The sequence below is a fragment of the Lissotriton helveticus genome, chromosome 4_1 (genome assembly GCF_964261635.1).
Source record: "Lissotriton helveticus chromosome 4_1, aLisHel1.1, whole genome shotgun sequence".
Classification (NCBI taxonomy): domain Eukaryota; kingdom Metazoa; phylum Chordata; class Amphibia; order Caudata; family Salamandridae; genus Lissotriton; species Lissotriton helveticus.
In genome coordinates, this window is record NC_136063.1 from 1,502,069,499 (window position 1) to 1,502,089,554 (window position 20,056).

At 48.0% G+C, this 20,056-nt stretch overlaps 2 protein-coding genes across 4 annotated transcripts in view; one reads left to right on the forward strand and one right to left on the reverse strand.

Moving 5' to 3' along the window:
- C4_1H6orf52 (chromosome 4_1 C6orf52 homolog) overlaps positions 1-15,786 on the reverse strand; it is a 287,362-nt gene extending 271,576 nt beyond the window's left edge. The window contains exon 1 of the mRNA XM_078688091.1: positions 15,658-15,786. The gene's annotated coding sequence lies outside the window, so the exon portion shown is untranslated. The remainder of the gene's footprint in view (positions 1-15,657) is intronic.
- PAK1IP1 (PAK1 interacting protein 1) overlaps positions 1-20,056 on the forward strand; it is a 210,541-nt gene that overhangs the window by 26,718 nt on the left and 163,767 nt on the right. The window contains exon 1 of one of the 3 annotated variants that reach the window (XM_078688089.1): positions 14,549-15,389. The exons of the other annotated variants lie outside the window; for them this stretch is intronic. The gene's annotated coding sequence lies outside the window, so the exon portion shown is untranslated. Of the gene's footprint in view, positions 1-14,548; positions 15,390-20,056 lie in introns of those variants that run through there. 3 annotated transcript variants of the gene reach the window in all.

Here is a 20,056-nt window from a genome sequence, read left to right on the forward strand (position 1 = left end):
CCAGCATCACTCAGCGCAACACCAGCATCACTCAGCGCAACACCAGCATCACTCAGCGCAACACCAGCATCACTCAGCGCAACACCAGCATCACTCAGCGCAACTACAACATCACTCAGCGCCACTACAACATCACTCAGCGCCACTACAACATCACTCAGCGCCACTACAACATCACTCAGCGCCACTACAACATCACTCAGCGCCACTACAACATCACTCAGCGCCACTACAACATCACTCAGCGCCACTACAACATCACTCAGCGCCACTACAACATCACTCAGCGCCACTACAACATCACTCAGCGCCACTACAACATCACTCAGCGCCACTACAACATCACTCAGCGCCACTACAACATCACTCAGCGCCACTACAACATCACTCAGCGCCACTACAACATCACTCAGCGCCACTACAACATCACTCAGCGCCACTACAACATCACTCAGCGCCACTACAACATCACTCAGCGCCACTACAACATCACTCAGCGCCACTACAACATCACTCAGCGCCACTACAACATCACTCCGCGCCATCACCGCATCAATCTGTGCAACCATTCAACAACAACTGGTTCAAATATGTTCTCTCAATGTTTCAAGCTTTATTACAAATGTCACAAAAAGATGTTAATATTTCACTTCTGTTCTTGGATTTTCGTCACAATAAAATACACTGAACATAATCTTCACAAAAGGTATTTACAAAAGTTTAAGCTATTGCCATTATAAATTACAATCACTCTTAATTAAGTATTAAATATTTAAAAAAATTAAAAGCCATTGTTATTTGTAATATCAATTCATCTAAGTCACGTAAATACAAAACATGTTGCATTACAAATGCTATAGGTGTCACATTTGCGAAAGTTATAACTCTTGGCATTGTAAATGACAAAGCTATTAATTTAGCTATTTTCAAAACCAACACATAAATAAAAAAATCGTCATTTACAAGACCAATAGCTCAAACTTTCATAATGCGAGACCTATTGCATTGCAAATGCTTGTTCTCTCTCTTTGCTCTTTTTAGGTCTCGCCTGTCGATGCGCATGCGCATCGAGCAAGGCGAGAGTATTGCGAGTTATCCACTCTTTATCCACACTGCAAGGAATCGTGGCGATTCCTTGCAGTGCCCGTGACTTTTAAGCTCAATGCGCATGCGCATTGAGCTTAAAAGCGCGTGCACGTCCGTCTTTGTTTACCCGCTCCGCCCCCTCCTCTTCCCGCCGTCTCGCATTTCCCCTGTCGCACTTCTCCTCCCCCCTCCCCTCTCTTCCCTCCGTCTTGTTTATTGTACCCGCTCCGCCCCCTCCCCTTCCCGCCGTGTCGCATTTCTCCTCCCCCCTCCCCTCTCTTCCCTCCGTCTTGTTTTCATCTTTAGATCGGGGCTGGTAGGGCTATTAACAGTTTCCCTAGGTAATGGTACATTCAAGAATTTTATTTTCTAGTCCGAAATGTTCACAACTGATACTAACAATCTGCAGATCAGCAATGTACAATCCCAGTGTATAATTCCGTAACTCAGCACAAGCCAAGCAGCACGTAAAGAGGTTGAAACTTCACTGTTCAGCTGTCTCTTGTGAACGAGCCCGGTTAAAACATTACACTACGATTTCTACGATGTACATACTTCTGAGAATGAAAGTCATATTGCAGTTGTCAGAGAGCATTATTTCATCTATTATTGGCTACTGAAATTACTGTTTAAAAGTATCAGCTAGCCTTGCATTCTTAATGTGGAGTGGTGAAACGGCTCGCCTGAGACCTGTAAACTAACATGAATCTTCCCTCTTACATACCATGGCATACTTTAAACATTAAAAGAGTTTTAGACTGGACACGGCACACACAAACACAGAAGACCACACAGGGGCACCTACGAATTAGTCTTCATTGCTCCGCCCCCTCCCCTTCCCGCCGTCTCGCATTTCCCCTGTCGCACTTCTCCTCCCCCCTCCCCTCTCTTCCCTCCGTCTTGTTTATTGTACCCGCTCCGCCCCCTCCCCTTCCCGCCGTGTCGCATTTCTCCTCCCCCCTCCCCTCTCTTCCCTCCGTCTTGTTTTCATCTTTAGATCGGGGCTGGTAGGGCTATTAACAGTTTCCCTAGGTAATGGTACATTCAAGAATTTTATTTTCTAGTCCGAAATGTTCACAACTGATACTAACAATCTGCAGATCAGCAATGTACAATCCCAGTGTATAATTCCGTAACTCAGCACAAGCCAAGCAGCACGTAAAGAGGTTGAAACTTCACTGTTCAGCTGTCTCTTGTGAACGAGCCCGGTTAAAACATTACACTACGATTTCTACGATGTACATACTTCTGAGAATGAAAGTCATATTGCAGTTGTCAGAGAGCATTATTTCATCTATTATTGGCTACTGAAATTACTGTTTAAAAGTATCAGCTAGCCTTGCATTCTTAATGTGGAGTGGTGAAACGGCTCGCCTGAGACCTGTAAACTAACATGAATCTTCCCTCTTACATACCATGGCATACTTTAAACATTAAAAGAGTTTTAGACTGGACACGGCACACACAAACACAGAAGACCACACAGGGGCACCTACGAATTAGTCTTCATTCTATACATGATTTAAATAAGGTTAGAAAACGGACAACTGCTTTTCTACTAAGCCAACTCAAAATAGGTATTAGCTGGTTGAGAACATTGGAATAGTAAATGGAAAATTAACATCCGTAAACAGGAACCAGACTCAAAATGTTGCTGTCTCGCTGTGGTGCTCTCTCTGCCCTGCAAATCTCTGGCCGTTTTCCCGCTCTATCAACTCCCAGTGGTATTTATGCTATAGCCCCCTCCTGTGGTATTTCTGCCCCCCATAGCTTTGCGGTCCCTCACTCACCCTCAACCCCTCACCCTCACTCACCCTCACCCTCACTCACCCTCAACCCCTCACTCACCCTCAACCCCTCACTCACCCTCAACCCCTCACTCACCCTCACCCTCACTCACCCTCACTCACCCTCAACCCCTCACCCTCACTCACCCTCACTCACCCTCACCCTCACTCACCCTCAACCCATCACCCTCACTCACCCTCACCCTCACTCACCCTCACCCTCACTCACCCTCAACCCCTCACCCTCACTCACCCTCAACCCCTCACCCTCACTCACCCTCAACCCCTCACCCTCACTCACCCTCAACCCCTCACTCACCCTCAACCCCTCACCCTCACTCACCCTCACCCTCACTCACCCTCAACCCCTCACTCACCCTCACTCACCCTCAACCCCTCACCCTCAACATCAACCCCTCACCCTCACTCACCCTCACTCACCCTCACTCACACTCACTCACACTCACTCACACTCACTCACACTCACCCTCACTCACCCTCACTCACCCTCACTCACCCTCACCCTCACTCACCCTCACTCTCACTCACCCTCAACCCCTCACCCTCACTCACCCTCACCCACCCTCACTCACCCTCACTCACCCTCACTCACCCTCACTCACCCTCAACCCCTCACCCTCACACAGTGGAATAGGTCTCGGAGCATTTGAGTTAGAGCTTTTAGAAATGTTTATGGTTTTTTTTTTAATTCTTTAGCATTGGCTACAGGAAACAAAAATGCTAAAGATTTACAAAAAAACCCATAAACAATTCTAAAAGCACTAACTCTAATGCTGCGAGACCTATTGCATTTCCAATGCTTGTTTTCTACATCACTCTTTTTATCTATTTTTCGTCCACAATCTCTCACTTTCTTTTGCTCTCGCTCCTTATGCCACACTCGCTCTCCTTCATCCTCCGCCTTTCTCCTCATCTTTTTGTTTCTCTTTCTGCCTATCTTGCTTTTACTTTATATCTCCCTCCTATAAAGTTGGTCCCAGATTTACCAAGAATATCATGCAACGCAGCACAGCAAGTAAAGTCGCTGTGTTGAGAACCTGAGAGAGTAGAACAGCCTTGTATCTACTAAGATGTGGAGCTGTTCTGCTCTCACCCTGCACTGATGCACTTTTAACTGCCATGTTCAAGCACAGACAATCTTACACCATACTGCTCCTGAATTTGTGTTGTGGTAAGCATGATTATTGTGCAGAAAGCAATCCCTTCCAATACAAAAACAAGCATTTGCAATGCAATAGGTCTCGCATTTACGCAAGTTTGAGCTATTGACATTGCCAATAATAATGCCTTTTATTTTTGGTTTTGTTTTAACCCCTTTAATGCTGCGCACATTCAGCAGACGTCGCGTGCACTACCTCGGTAGTGCTGCGCACGTCCGCTGAACGTTCCGGCCCTGCCCGCACAATAGAAGGTTCCGCACCAGCGCGGAACGTTCAGCGCAGCAGAGGGGTTAAAAACATAAAGAAAAGGCATTGTTATTTACAATGCCAATAGCTGAAACTCTCGTAACTGCAAGACCTATTGAATTGTAAATACCATTTTTAGATTTGGGACACACATAGTTTGCAATTGATAGGAAACTCATAGCAGCACTTAAAATTAGCCTGTGTTTTCTAGAAGACACCGTTCTAGTATTCAAAGAAAAATAACAGGCTTTGCTGAGCACCTAACCGCCATTTGAAAATTTCCATGGTGTTGGCATGGTTTCTTTTTCTTTTTATATAGTGCGAACTCGACCCGAAGGTATCAGAGCGCTTGAGTACCAGCTGCATTACAGACGGACTCATTCATGTTTAAGGCATGGGGAGATTAAGTGATTTGCGCAGAGTCGGGGGATGTTTGAGCGTCCCTGTCGAGACTTGCATCTTCCGTGTTTTCAAGGTCGGCTTCCCTAGTCATTATGCCACACTCTCTCCCTCTAAGATAGCTAAGTGAACTGAATGCCTGCCTTAAGTAAGGAAAAATGTTAGTGTTTGAAAAAGCTAGGTTATGCTCTTGTGTGTAAAGATGTCTCGTTTCAAGCACCATGTAATTGTTTCTTCAAATGCTTGTTGCATTGGGTGGGGGACTGGAAGGTTTAAAGGTCCCTGACACATTCTTGCAACTCGGAGCATAGATCAGGCACAAATGCTGCTTAGTTAAAACGTGGCTCATCCCTGTATTGCTTTACATCGCTATGAAGTTACCCCGAAGGGACTGGTTTAAGTAAGGGCTTTGCCTTCCCTCCATAGAAGCTAAAGTTGACAGGTATGTTTATGGTCTGGAAACAAACTGAAGGCTATAAATTCAGCCACCGCATAATATGGGTTTAAACCCTCTTACATTGTTCTTTGCAGGGCTGCACGTCACTGCATGGAGAACATTTGGTTTAAAGATGTAAGGCTCCTCCTCTATGCACTCATTTTTAGGTCTCGCCTTTTCCATTCCGCAGGAATGGATTGGAGAGAATTCTAGTGGTCAAAATACTCGTCAAACTATGGCTTTTCGGTGCGTTTTTTTCCGAGTTCAAATAGCCACAGGCACGCGCTTTTGGGCCATAAACTTTTTTTTTCACGAGCTTTTGTTGTTTTTCATTGGCTCTTCACTTTGTCCACGCCTCATTGAAGCTGCTCCCTCCGCCCACCTTCTCTCTGTCCTGCGCGTGCCTCTTGCTTATCTCACCGTAGCACGACAACATTCAGACGTGCACTCTTTCCAAGCATACCCCCCCCTGCCTTTTACTCGCGGAAACACGCACACCAAACACAAACAGCCCATAGACTCTCTCTCTCCCATTCACGCACGGCAACACGCACACGTCGACAACATTCCGACGTGCACTCTTTCCAAGCATCCCCCCCCCTGCCTTTCACTTGCGGAAATACGCACAACAAACACCAACAGCCCATAGACTCTCTCTCTACCATTCACGCACGGCAACACGCACACGTCGACAACATTCCGACGTGCACTCTTTCCAAGCATACCCCCCCCCTGCCTTTCACTCGCGGAAACACGCACACCAAACACAAACAGCCCACAGACTCTCTCCCATTCACGCACGGCAACAGGCACACCAAACACAAACAGCCCACAGACTCTCTCCCATTCATGCATGGCAACACGTACACCAAACACAAACAGCCCACAGACTCTCTTCCACCCACCCCCACCCCCCTCCCAGACTCTCTCCTATTCACGCACGGCAACACGCACACCATAGCTTCTCTCTCATTCATTCATCTGCACGTTCCTGCCTTTCACTCGCGGAAACACGCACACCAAACTCACAGGCCACAGACTCTCCCTCCCACCCCGCCACACTCCCAGTCTCTCTCCCATTCACGCACGGCAACACGCACAGCACATTTATATTAGTAAAATATATACATCTAAGTCACGTAAATACAAAACATGTGGCATTACAAATGCTATAAGGGTCACATTTGCTAAAGTTAAAAGTATTGGCATTGTAAATCACAAAACATAAATATAAAATGTCATTTACAAAACCAATAGCTCCAACTTTCCTACTGCGAGACCTATTGGCAACGCCAGTGCTTGTTTAATTGGTTCGAAGCCTCCTCCGTGATATGCAGTATGCACTATGATGCATGTGGAGAACCGATCAACCAAGTTTATGTAAGGTCACAACAAGAACATGGTAATATTATTTTTAGACTTCATCTTCCCCATTCATGACAGGTTGAATGCTTGTTGCATTCTGGGTGTTTGAGTCCATAACAGTAAAGCTCCGGATTGTAAGGTATTGTAGGTAAACTGTCAGGAATGGGCGCCTATCAGATCATTTTGCTGCATCGCTCACCAGTCACTGAGATTTCCTTTTTTCGACCCAATTACACTATTCTTGTGTACCCCACGCATGGCATAAAACAATAGAAATGGCGTAGACATTTAAAACATGCATTTGCAATGCAATAGGTCTCGCAATTGCAAAAGTATGAGCTTTTGACATTGTTAATGATAATGCTTTTTAGTTATGTGTTGGTTTTTAAAACATAAATAAAAGGCATTATCATTTACAATGCCAATAGCTCAAACTCTAGCAAATGCGAGACCTATTGCATTGCAAATGCTTGTTATTTTTTAATAATTACTAATATTGTGGCATGTTTTTCCCATTTATTAAAGCTGTCCCGCATCACTTGTCTGACCTTTTTCTCAAACAAACATTGATGCAAATATTGAATTATATCTAGATCAAATGAACCATCCAGCGGGCAGCTCAAATCCTCATTTCCCTTAGTATATCGATACCACAGTCTGTTCCACAAGTTCACACCTGTCCCATATATTGTCATCATGTTCCATGCAGGACTACCCTCAACTGGGGCTGGTTGGGACTCATCCAGGCGTGGACTTCTGAAATTGCAACAACACTGTGAAATATATTTAACTACTTATTTTCTTTTATTTATTTTGAAAGTTTTATAGAGTGCGAACAAGATCCTTGCGGATATCAGAGCGCTTTACATTGAGCACCATTCGATATAAGTGCAAATAAATGTCGGCCAGCAAAATCACGTATACATAACATGTCTTGTAAAAGCAGTATCAATCAATCAATCAATCAATCAATCAAGACATTTATAGAGCGCACTACTCACCCGTAGGGTCTCAAGGCGCTAGGAGGGGGGGGGGGTGCCGTTACTGCTCGAACAGCCAGGTCTTGAGCTTCTTCCTGAAGGAGAGGTGGTCTTGGGTCAGGCGCAGGTCGTCAGTCGGGAGTTCCAGGTCTTGGCGGCCAGGTAGGAGAAGGACCTTCCTCCTGTTGTCGCTCTTCGGATGCGGGGGACGGCGGCGAGGGCGTGGCTGGTTGATCTGAGGTTGCGCTTGGGGGCGTAGAAGTTGATTCGGTTGTTGAGGTAGATCGGGCCTTGGTCGTGTAGGGCTTTGTGTGCGTGGGTGAGGAGACGGAAGGTGATTCTTTTGTTGACGGGGAGCCAGTGCAGGTCTCTCAGATGTCCGGAGATGTTGCTGTTTCGTGGGATGTCGAGGATGAGTCTGGCTGAGGCGTTCTGGATCCGCTGGAGTCTCTTCTGGAGCTTGGCGGTGGTTCCGGCGTAGAGGGCGTTGCCGTAGTCCAGTCAGCTGGTGACAAGGGCCTGGGTGACAGTCTTCCTGGTCTCGGTGGGGATCCACCAGAAGATCTTCGGTAGCATGCGCAGGATGTTGAAGCACGACGAGGAGACGGCGTTGACTTGTCTGGTCATGGAGAGGGAGGAGTCCAGGATGAAGCCCAGGTTGCGTGCGTGGTCCGTCGGTTTGGGTGCGGTGCCCAGGGCGGGGGGCCACAAGGAGTCGTCCCAGGCGGAGGGCGAGGAGCCCAGGATGAGGACCTCCGTCTTGTCTGAGTTCAGTTTCAGGCGGCTGGTCGTCATCCACTCGGCTACATCTCTCATCCCTTCGTGCAGGTTGGCTCTGGCGGCGGCGGGGTCGTTGGTCAGGGAGAGGATCAGCTGGGTGTCGTCGGCGTAGGAGATTATGTTGAGGTTGTGTTGGCGTGCGATGGCCGCGAGGGGGCTCATGTAGACGTTGAAGAGGGTGGGACTCAACGAGGATCCTTGAGGGACGCCGCAGATGACTTCGGTGGCCTCTGACTTGTACGGTGGTAGGCGGACTCTCTGTGTTCTTCCGTTGAGGAAGGAGGTGATCCATTCCAGTGCCTTCTCCTGGATTCCGATGTTGCCGAGGCGTTGCACTAGGGTGCGGTGGCAGAAAGTGTCGAATGCCGCGGAGAGGTCGAGGAGGATGAGGGCCGCTGTTTCTCCGTTGTCCATCAGGGTTCGGATGTCATCGGTGGCGGCGATGAGGGCGGTTTCGGTGCTGTGGTTGGCTCGGAAGCCAGACTGTGAGGGGTCGAGGTATCCATTCGTCTCGAGGAAGGCGGCCAGCTGTTTGTTGACGGTCTTTTCGATGACTTTGGCCGGGAACGGGAGGAGTGAGATGGGACGGTAGTTCTTGAGTTCGGTGGGGTCCGCTGTAGGTTTCTTGAGTAGAGCGCTGAGTTCGGCGTGCTTCCAGCTCTCAGGGAAGGTGGCGGTGTCGAAGGAGGTGTTGATAATGTCCCGCAGGTGGGGTCCGATGACAACGTCGGCCTTGTTGAAGACGTGGTGAGGGCAGGGGTCGGTCGGCGATCCGGAGTGGACGGAGTTCATTGTGCGGACGGTGTCTTCGGTGCTGATTGGAGTCCAGGCGCGGAGGGTGGCGGTGGGTGGCGTTGCTGCGGCTGTGGCGTGCGTCGGTTGGATGCTGAAGCTGTTGTGTATGTCCGCGATCTTGTTGTGGAAGTAGGAGGCGAGGGAGTTGCAGAGGTCTTGTGATGGGGTGATGTCGTTGTTTCCGGCGTTGGGGTTGGAGAGCTCTTTCACGATGTTGAAGAGTTCCTTGCAGTTGTGTGCGTTGTTGTCCAGCCGGTCCTTGTAGGCATTTTTCTTGGTGGCGCGGATCAGTTGGTGGTGTTCCCGGGTGGCGAGCTTGAGGGTGGTCATGTTGTCCAAAGTTGGTTCCCTTCTCCATACTTTCTCGAGGGCTCGGCAGTTCTTCTTGGAGCTCTTGAGTTCGTCGGTGAACCATGGGGCTTTTCTGCTGCCGGGTCTGCTGGGCGGGGTCCTCAGAGGGGCGAGTTCGTCCGCGCAGTTGCTGATCCACTTCGTGAGGTTGTCGGCGGCCTGGCTTGGGTTCGCTGAGCCGGCCGGAGGGTGCTGGCTCAGGGAGGCGGTGAGCTGGTCAGCTGTGATCTTGTTCCAGCTTCTTCGGGCAACCTGTTGCTGGTGGTGGTGGGTCGTCGTTCTTTTGAAGGTGAAGTGGACGCAGCTGTGGTCCGTCCAGTGGAGTCCTGTTGCGTGGGTGAAGGCGATGTCTTTGCTGGATGAGAAGACGGCGTCGAGTGTGTGTCCGGCGAGGTGGGTGGGGGTGGCCACCAGCTGCTTGAGTCCGAGGTTGGCGAGGTTGTCAAGCAGGGTGGTGGTGTTACGGTCGCTGTTGTTCTCCAGGTGGAAGTTGAGGTCCCCCAGGAGGATGTAGTCGGCGGAGGGGAGGGGATGCGGGCTGATGAAGTCGGCGATGTCCTCGCTGAATCGTGTGCGTGGTCCCGGGGGTCGGTAGATGAGAGTGCCTCTGAGGGTGGTCTTCGGGTCGGTGTGGATCTGGAAGTGCAGGTGTTCGGCGGTGGTTAGGGTGACGTCGGTGTTGGTCGTGACGCGGATGGTGTCCCTGTGGATGATGGCGATGCCTCCTCCCATCTGGTTGGCGGTGCGGTCCCTCCGGGTGATCTTGTAGCCCTCTGGGACGGCGATGGCGATGTCGGGTGCTGAAGAGGCGTTCATCCAGGTCTCCGTGAGGAAGGCGATGTCCGGGGCTGTGGTGTCGAGGAGGTTCCAGAGTTCGACGGCGTGTCTGTGGACGGAGCGGGTGTTGAGCAGGATGCACTTGAGGTGGTTGCTGCTGGTGTTCGGCTTGGCGGGTGCTGGTGCAGGGTGGGTCCGGATGCAGGTGAATTTGCAGGCGCGGCAGCTGAAGGGTCCGTGGGTGTGCTTCGGGGTGGCTCGGTGGCATCCCGGGAAGGCGCCGGTGTTGAGTGCGATGAGTTCGGCGGCGTTGTAGGTTCGTCGGGTCGGCTTCCGTCGGTGGGGGCCAGGGGTCCTGGCACTGGGCGCGGTCCATATGGTACATAACAGGAAACGGGCACGATGCTTCAAGTCAGGGTCAGCTTAGTTCGGTCTTTAAACAAGGTGAAAAAGTGGGAGCTGTTGATCTCATAGTATGATTAGTCTAAGATCAGGTGTATTTTGCCAAGAGAATCGCTATAACTTCCTTTTTGAAAAACGTGGAAGAAGCATTCAGTCTGGTTTCTGGGGGCAGTGTATTCCAAATCCTGGGCGCCATTCCTGAGAAGGAACGTTTATAAGTGTTCCTCTTGTTGAACCTGTGGGGTTTCAGTAGTAGGTTTTTCGCACTCCTTGAGGATCTTACCCCACCCAAGATCGACAGCTTCTGTTCGAGGTAGCTGGGTGAATTATGATCTATGGCACTGTGCGTCATGCGCGCTATTTTTAGATGAATTCTGGCTTCAAGCGGTAGCCAATTCAAGGCTTTTAAATCTGGGGAGATATGGGAGCTTCTTTTCGAGCAGTGATGAGTCTAGCCTCAGCATTTATTGATGCTCTTGGGGGAGCTGTTGTAGCTTTTGGAAGGCCACATAAAGAAACACATCCGTACTCCACCCGAGGGATCACTAGAGCCTGGACTGCCAGCTTGAAGTTATTGTCTGGAAGGAAGGGAAATAATGCTTAATAACTTGAGGTGTAAAGCAGAGAGACCGTCTGTCCTCCTTAAGTAGACCGTTATACCAAGGCTTAGAGTCTTTAGTGGAGATTCTCTTTAGTTGAAGGGGGGCTTCCTCATTACCTATCGAAGTCATGGAGTTGCGGTAGTGATTGGTGAGATCATGGACGTCGGAGATGTCTACTAGGGGCCGAAGCAGGTTAAGAGTCAGGTAATGTGTTGGGATTGAGTTTTTTTTCAAGTCTCTTTTCCAAATCTTTGGTTTTGTGGACTGAGCCAAAATGAATTTTATGGTTTCCTTTATAAAGAAGGTGATAATATGGTGGTCCGACCAGTCGCAGGGTAGGATCGACTTCAGCTGAATGATGTCAGTTTTGGCGATTATTAGATCAAGGGTTGAGCCTTTATCATGTGTAGGGTTATTGCAAGTTTGGGTGAGGGCTAGGTCATCCAGGAAGTTTTTGAGACTATTGACCACTGCATCATTGTTGTCATTCCAATGGAGATTGAAGTCGACCAGGAATATTTTGGAATTTTGCCTCCCGTTGTTAGTTGAAATGATATCCATAAGTTGTTGGGTAAAGAGGAGGTTGTCCCCAGGTGGGTGATAGATGATTTGAAGCGAGCATACAGGTTAGCTGTTGCTGCTGATGTCAAGGCATATGTATTCACAAGAGGGGAAAAGAGGGGATATGGCTCTGTTTACAGTGATGTTGCTGCAATGTATACAGGCTATACCTCCCCCTATCTTATCAGTTCTGTCCAGTCTGATTATGTCATACTTGGGGGGGGCACTAGAATGTCGATGAGTGGGTTGGAGGATTCAGTTAGCCAGGTTTCGGTTAGTATTATCAGGTCCAGCTCCTGTGAAATAATGAGGTCCGCTATTTCTGCCGCATATCTAGAGGCAGATCTACAGTTTAGGAGTGAGCATTTAAGACTGGGGGTGATGAGGGAAGAGGAGGGATTCTCCTTGGGTTTTTATCCATGACTTTTCTATTGTTGTGTGTAGAGGACCTGAATGGGTTGGGGGGATAGTAGGGATGGTCATCTGAGAGGACGTAAAGGAGTTAGTGCTGGAGGGTTCGTAAGATTGTAGCAGAGAGAGAAGATCGCTCTCCAAAAGTGAATTGATGCGTCGCAGAGGGCGGGTTAATGTATTGTGGGCGGTTACTGTTTTCCACCTGTGAGGAGTAAGTTTGGGGGTGAATGTTGGGTGGGGAGGGCGCTCTCTAGATTTAGAGGTTCTTGAGGGAATGGTTCACCAAGATTGTCTCGATATCACCTCCTTAAGCAAGTGGGAGTTCCATATTGATTTGGTGAAGTGCGGTCATAATTACATCAAGTCTTGGGTCTGGTGCGGTTAAGAGTGAGGTAGGTAGCTGTGGTATGCATCTGGGTAGCTGTGGTCAGGTTGGGTGTGTGATTAGGTGCAGGTATGACTACTGATGGGGGCCGTGTTGTGCGTGTGGGTGGGTAAGTTGTGGGTGTAGATGGCATCGTTGTGGGGGTGGCTGGCTGTTGTGTGGGAGTGGTAATTGGGAGCGGGATGTGCTCTGAGGGTGGCGTGTTTTCGGAGAGGTAAAGCGGAGTCCTAGTCTGTGCCAGCAGCTGGCGTGGGGGGGGAGTGGCGAATAGGGGGGGGGGTACCTGTACGGAGAAGCAGTGTGGGACAAGGGTGCCGCGGTGGTATAGCTGGAGGTTATGGGGGGAATGTTATTAGGGTGGAGGGTGCTATGTGCTTATGTTGAGGGGGTTCAGAATCAGTAGTAGGGGCGTGAGCTGTCTCGGCCGTGTTGGGAGGTAGGGTATAGGGGTTAGGTGAGGTGGAGTGGAGTGTGTTGGTGGGAGTGGTAGTCTGGGTGAGCATAACATGAGGGACTGATGCCGGAAGTGGCCAGGGTGGACGAAGGGCGAAGATGTCAGGGGTGCTGGGGGGTTCGGTGCGGTGATGAGAGGAGTGTTGGGGGAGGTGTAGATTGGGTGGAGGTATCGTAGGAGACTAAAGCCGGAAGTGTCCTAGATAGTAGCGGGCGGGGCTGTCCGACGGGGTGGGTGATGTTGCCCGTGGTGTGTTAGCGATGAGAGAGGATTGGGTAGTCAATTGGGGTTTAGATACTAGATTTTTAATGGTGGGGAAAATGTTATCCAAGAGATTTAAATTACGGTCTGTGGCTTGGATGAGGATAGTTCCGTTATTGTATATGGTGATAGCAGCTGTTGCATGGAAGAGTTGGGAGGGGGAAATACACATAACTATACCATGTGCGGTTTTCCTCGTGGAGGAGGTCGAGAGTGAGGCTAGGAACGCTTTTCTCCATTGGGCTCTAGGTTTCGTGTGGAAAATGAGATCCGTGGTTGTAATCCCGTTGTGTGGTGAGAAATAGGGATCAGCGAAGAGGGTTTCCGGGAGGCGTTTTATAAAATAGTGCTTGAATCGTTTGGCTGATTTTTTTTGTGAGGTTGTGGGGGTAAGTGATGTTGTAAGAGTGTGTACCGGCGCGCTCCATGTTGTCGAGGAGTGCTTTGGGGGGGTGGGTAAGGAAGGGTGGGGAGACAGTCAATGGGGAGGGGCTAGGTAATCATAGGCTGAATGGGAACGGTGTGGGATCTCCAGTATCTTGGGAGTGAAGCGTGGGATGTGGGGGCACAAGAAGAGCTTCTGATATAAGGTGTGAGGAAATTAAATCAGATTAAAGAGCTTCTGAAATGCGGTGAAATCAAGAAGTCGGACTACTCGGAGATCTACGGTCGAGACAGTCTAAGATGGCCGACTCATTGGGAAAGAACTTATTGACCAATCATGTAGTACATTGTCTGTTTCCTTTGAATGTGGGAGCATCGGTGTAATCCTATTTCCCTGTTCATTAGGACTGTGGGGGATCTGTAGGACATCCAGAGTAGTCCTGTTTCTTTGTTTGTGGGACTGTAGAGAGAAGCTAGTCCTATTTCAGTTGTTGAGAGTTGTAGGGGAGAAGGGATTTAAACGGCAATGAAAGTGACCGGTGTTAGGGGTAGGCCCATTGACTGTGTAATTTATGACTTCGGCCATTTTAAGCCTGTGGAGCCCCTGGTCGATGCCATCTTAAAGTATATAAAAAATAAAATGAGAATGCATAAAACGAGGTAAAAGTAGGGTTAAATGTCACAAAAGTATCTTTACCTTGAAAGGCAGTCTGATTGGAGGTCGTTATTATTAGGCCTACTCCGATTGATCAGCTAATCTCATCAAGCCCCTTTTGTTGGAAGAGGGCTATAGATCCATGGAGTCTTGGCCGTAAAAGAGCGTTTTCCCATATTATTAAATCCAAGTAGAACCTTCTGCCAGCCGACAGGAAAGCATAACCCTTAAACACGCTATCGACGTTGTTTTGTATTGAGTGTTGAATCTGGGGGCGGGGGGGCCGAGCATCGACTTTGCTCCGAAGCCCAGGAGTTTGCAGGAATCCTCGTACTAGGGAATCCCAGGGAGTGCGTCCGCTTGGCTCTCTGTCCCTCCGTGCAGCGCATCACAGCAGCCCATCCGACTCTGCCTCGGGGCTTCAGCGCAGGCAACACAATCCCGCCCTCTCCATCCGTGGCCCTCGGGTGCTCGCTGCCGAGGCCATGGCCGAGCTCCCGACGCCACTATCTGTGCCTTCCCGAGACTTGGCTCGCCCCCACAGGAGGCCGGAGATCCAGTCCGGCTGTCCTCGGGGAAAGGGAGCGATCCGCCAATCTTCAACCTCATGCGGACAGCCAACGGAAGCCTCAAAAGTTCGGATGCTTGCAGCAATGCGGGACATCCAGGGGCACTCGGGGAGTCTGCAGAGCAGCTGGCCTTCACCCCCGCGGTCACTGGTCTCGTCCCTCGGTGACAGATTTGAGGGTCACCGGGGGACTGTGGGGAGAGCTCACCGCATCAAGTCGGGGGCTAAGGGCTTACTGCTCCGTGTTGGGTCGTGTCATCGGGGGGTTTGTCTGTAGCTGCTGCCGGGAGGTCTTGCGGGATCCAGCGTCGGGGGCTACTCCGACAGACCTTCCTAGACCAACCTATGCGATCAGGCGATCCACCGCACAACGATGGTCAGCACAGTTTCACAGGTGGCATCCAGACCGTCATCGATTACCATGCAGGCGATGCGATCATTCCCTCCTCCGTACATCGATGGCAAGCACAGCTTCATGGGTGGCATCCAGTCCGTCGTCGACACCTAAGTCTGTGAACAGGTAAGAGATTGTTCCTGTTACTCTTATGAATTTGGTTCTCCACGATGGCTGTAGCTGACAGGGATATACCCAGGAAGGGGATCCCAAGCGTATGGAGCTCCTTCTGAGAGCTCCTACTAGTCGATCATCTAAATGAGAAAACTTTCCAATGCAGTTAATACAGGCCTATTCATCAGACCCAACCAATATAATGCAATAAAATTCTCAATACCAAAAACGAATCAATAATTCAAAATACCTGTTAAAAAATAACTCAGATCAATCTCACCAGGTATTCGCTGAAGACGTCTGACTCTCTGTACTCTGCAATTCAGCCACTTTTTCCTTGATCAGTTTGGAACCTTTGCCAAGGGACAGCAGTTTGGGACTTCAGATGGCAGCTGCAAGAAACCAGTCTCATTAGAAGGGGCCCCGCAATCAGTTGGCCTCGAGTTGTGTCACCTCGGCCACAGACACAAATGCTGTTGGATTTCCCTCATAGAGTTCTCCAGTTCGGACGCCATTTGTGGGAAGCGCACCTCTGCGCTCCTGGAAATTCCACTCTTGTCCACTTAAAACCAAAAGAGTACAGGTAGTTGGAGGTAAAACAGAGCAGTTTATTGAAGCGTGCAAAACCAACAAGGAAAAAACGTGTTCCATGAAGGTAATGAACTGTAGTGTAGTTCCTATCTTCCCAATAGGCTCTGCGCATTGGAATAATACCTACAGCAGTAAAGGCCTAGGCCAGACGTTAACTAGGTCTACTAATGTCGATACTAGACTTAAGTTTTGGGTTTGCCAGCGTAGCTCAGAGTTCGCTAGAAACTTTCTCGAATGTTCAAGGAGGAATTAACTTCCCTGATTAGACAAGAAGGGATTTAGTTTCTGACAACCATAGAACATGACAACTTTGCTCTCCCCTAATCAAGAGTCAATCTCGAGAGTCGTGTGAACAAAAGGCAAATTATTTTACTCCGTCAGTACGTGCATTCTTAGTCTCATCAGAATGTAGAGAAAAGGAAGAGACGGGCGTGTTCAATAAAAAGGTGTTATTTATTGATCAGTCTCTTTTCTCATACAAGAGAAATGGATCGATATTATTGCAATACTTATAGCTAAGTAAAGTGCATACATTAAAAGCAATAGTATAAAGTAATACTGTAAAAACATTGATATGGTTTCTAAGCCATAAGATGTTTTAAAATGAATAAAATATATTTACATACACATATACATTTGACTAAACGTACTCAACTGGTGTTTCTAAATACGCCTACCCCGTGTACCTGACCTAAGTCTAATACGTGGGCGGGAATAGAAAGTTACAGTTTAAGTTAAGTTTGTTTTTGCCAAGTGAATAACTAAAGAATTCTCTGTGAGGGGTTATTCAGTTCTGTACCTGGAAGTTAGGATGAATGAGGAATGGTATCTCTTTCTCTGGCCTCGATATTCCAGGCTGCCTGCGAGGGCTACCCAGAAACGCCGGGGCTGGATTCTCGGCAGGAGAAAGCAGCCCGTCTCTCAACGCGTCAGGAAGGCGGGGCTGCTGCCAGCGGGGTCTGCTCTGCTCTCGGCTTCGGCAAGTATGGCTGCTCCGTCTCGTCACCACGCGTGTGTTTGCATATGGCAAGATCGGTAATATTTATACCTTTAAGGTGCCGAGATTGACGTAAGGATGGACATAGATACGTCAATAAAGATGTCATACGATTTGCTCGTTCGCACATTCTTTTACTAAAGTTCTCGGTGAAATCAAAACAATGGCCGCAGGGTTTTGCCCAGGTTGTCATAGGTTTGATTTGTTATGAGAACTCCGTATGCCTTATCAGGGGCTGGAGGAATATCGCTTGTCTAATTAGATTGCAAGCGTTATGACCTAATCAGATAACACGTTCCTGTGCCGTAGTGTGACTGCGTCAGATAACGGTATCTGCATCATGGGGGTTTTCTGCCTCATGGGCTGACTGCTAGTTAACTTGTTGGTTTGTTTAACTAGAATAGGGTCAGGAATAGGGGGATCGATTCAGAACCGATAGGAATACATGACACCCACTCCACGCTAACTATGGACATATTTACTAATCTAGGCATAGTATAACATAGTACAACATACTATAGAGTAGTGTGTATACCTTACCACCCCAAAATACATAAATGCATTTTGAAATTTTCAAATATACTGAAAAAAATTGCAGACATATATATATATATGGTATGCACTCAAGCTGTAGAAAAATGCCAACGTAATTGCATTTGTATACATTATTGCTTATTTGGTATATGAGAATTACACATGAAATGGTTTCTGACAGAAAAAAGTTTCGAGACCATTCCATCACAGAATAAAATATCTTTATGAACATGCCAGCGGGCAGCTAATGTCTATAAGCTATCTAAAATTTAGAAACCTTAGTTCTCTAAGAATAGTTCTTACTTTAAGCAGAAGATAGTGTCCCGAAAAATATGCAAAAATATTTGGGGCCGCTGAAAAAACTGCTGTCCGTGAACTGGAGCGAAAATGTTCATGTGACTTTATTTTTAAAGTTGAAGGCCGAATTCAGGGAACGCCGTGTGCGAGCTTGCTCAAAAGTCTCTATTTCTGTTCGGGTGAGAACATCATATCATTTAGGCTTTCGAAAAAACTGTCAACAGCTTCCTGGGAAAGTTCCACTAACTCGGAAATAGGTGTAATCATGCATTCTTGCGCATGATTGTCTCCATTGACATTCTGATTTGCATTACTGACAGAAGGTCGTACCTGTTCGATGCTGCTTTCATCTTGAACTTCACTACCCATCAATCGTAGTGGTGAAGCTTCCACGAATGCCGTCATCAGGATTGGTAGCCTTTGAGGGCAGCACAAAGCATGAACCTTGATCGGGCTCAACAATGTTTCTGCATCCATCGGCGCATCCGATTGTAGCGTCAGACAGGTGTCTAACACGCATTCTTCTCCGCATAGCAGACACCTCAATACAGGTAAAACACATCTTTGCCACATTGGTCGAAATGATAGAAACCAGGTCATGTTCAGGTCTCTAAGCCGGGAGAGTCCCAGGATTTTTGATATCCGGTCCCGGTATCCAATGGCTAGGATTGTTTCTTCCCTTGTCGCAAGAGTTTTGTCTGTGACATGGGTTGCCATAACGAAAAATAAGGACTAAGAATAGGATTCCTGCAATTAGCCCCAGGATCAGGGGAAGTCCGCCAAAAATCGAATGGACGAAATCTGGAAAAATACCCAGTATGGCTTTGAATGGTGTTAATGCCATCGAAAATACTGTCTTAAATACCTTTGAGACCCCATTGGTATCAGAAATATTTAAGATTTCATTCAGGATTTCCGCGAAATGTACGGGGGAATTAGTTGATAATAATGTATGTATCTCTGCAGTCGTCCTTGCGACTTGTAGATCATACGTTTCTTTTGATGACGAGAGCCTGGTAGGCGTCTGAAGAAGGACTGTTTTCATTCTGCTTAAAGTATCTATTCGAATAGAAGTAATTTTCAAATCGGGCCATGCCCTTGCCTCCCTGTCTGGAAAGGAGCTGGGGAACAATGAGCGTCCACAGCACTTGACCTTCGCAGTCGTAGTTACTAGATAAGGAGTCCCGGGCATAAGACTACAACATCTGCGGTCTACAATAAGAATGTAACTCCCATTATAGAGTCTTTGAAAGAATGGTTCTATTTCTGTTGCAGGTGCGCCTTGCTGGTGACATGAAAGGTTGTATGAATTCCCTTCACAGGCTCCATGCAAACTAATTCCGTTACACAGAAGCGTGCCGCTTAGTGACATCGCACAATTGTTGCCACTAAGAAACACTTTCTGTCCTTTATTACTGACACATGCATGTGAATAGGGCAGGTTCCATGTTGTTTTAAGGTACCCCTTTCCCAATTTCTCGTACATGCCAGCCTGTATATATTTTTGGCAGTATTGAAACCTGAAGGTTGAGATTGGAATATTTATGATTCCATGTATTATCCATTCACTGACAGGTCGTTCTGACATTGTCATTGGTAATCTTTCTAGTTTTTCAATGCTCAAGATTGTATAATCGGCACCCTTTTGCGCCATTCCGATTTGTCTATCAGTAAGGTTAAAGATTTGGAATAGTGACGTTGTGTTGATTAAACGCCAAGGCACATAGCCTGAACGCAGATTTTGTAACGTCCAGCCAAGCTGTACAATAGAGCGCAATTGTGACTGACCGTGTTGTAATAACAGTAAGTCCTGCGATAATATATCGATTGCTGAAGACACAATGCTGTCCAAAGAAAAAATTCTGGAGGACAGAGTCATTAACCCATTGTCCACTACAGAAAGTGATTTTTCCAAATTAATACGGTCAATTTCCCGTATTCTCTCTGCTGTTTCAATTTGAGTAACCTTCCAGGCCTCATTATATGCTGCATATACAGAGGCTGCTATGAAACGCTTTTGACGCTGTTTGCGTGGTCCCAAAGTGAAATCACGCAAGTCAGCACCATCAGTAAGTAAAGTTAGGTGTTGCTTAATTTCTGCCAGTGTGGAGGTCTGTAGCCATTGAAGGCATAATTTGCCCACACTGTAGGTGGTTATTATCCCTGGGTGATGTCTTTGGGGATATCTAGGGTCTGGCCTGGTCATTTTGAACCCCTGTGTTTTGTTCAGGAATCTGTCTTGACAGTTATTAGTATCTGT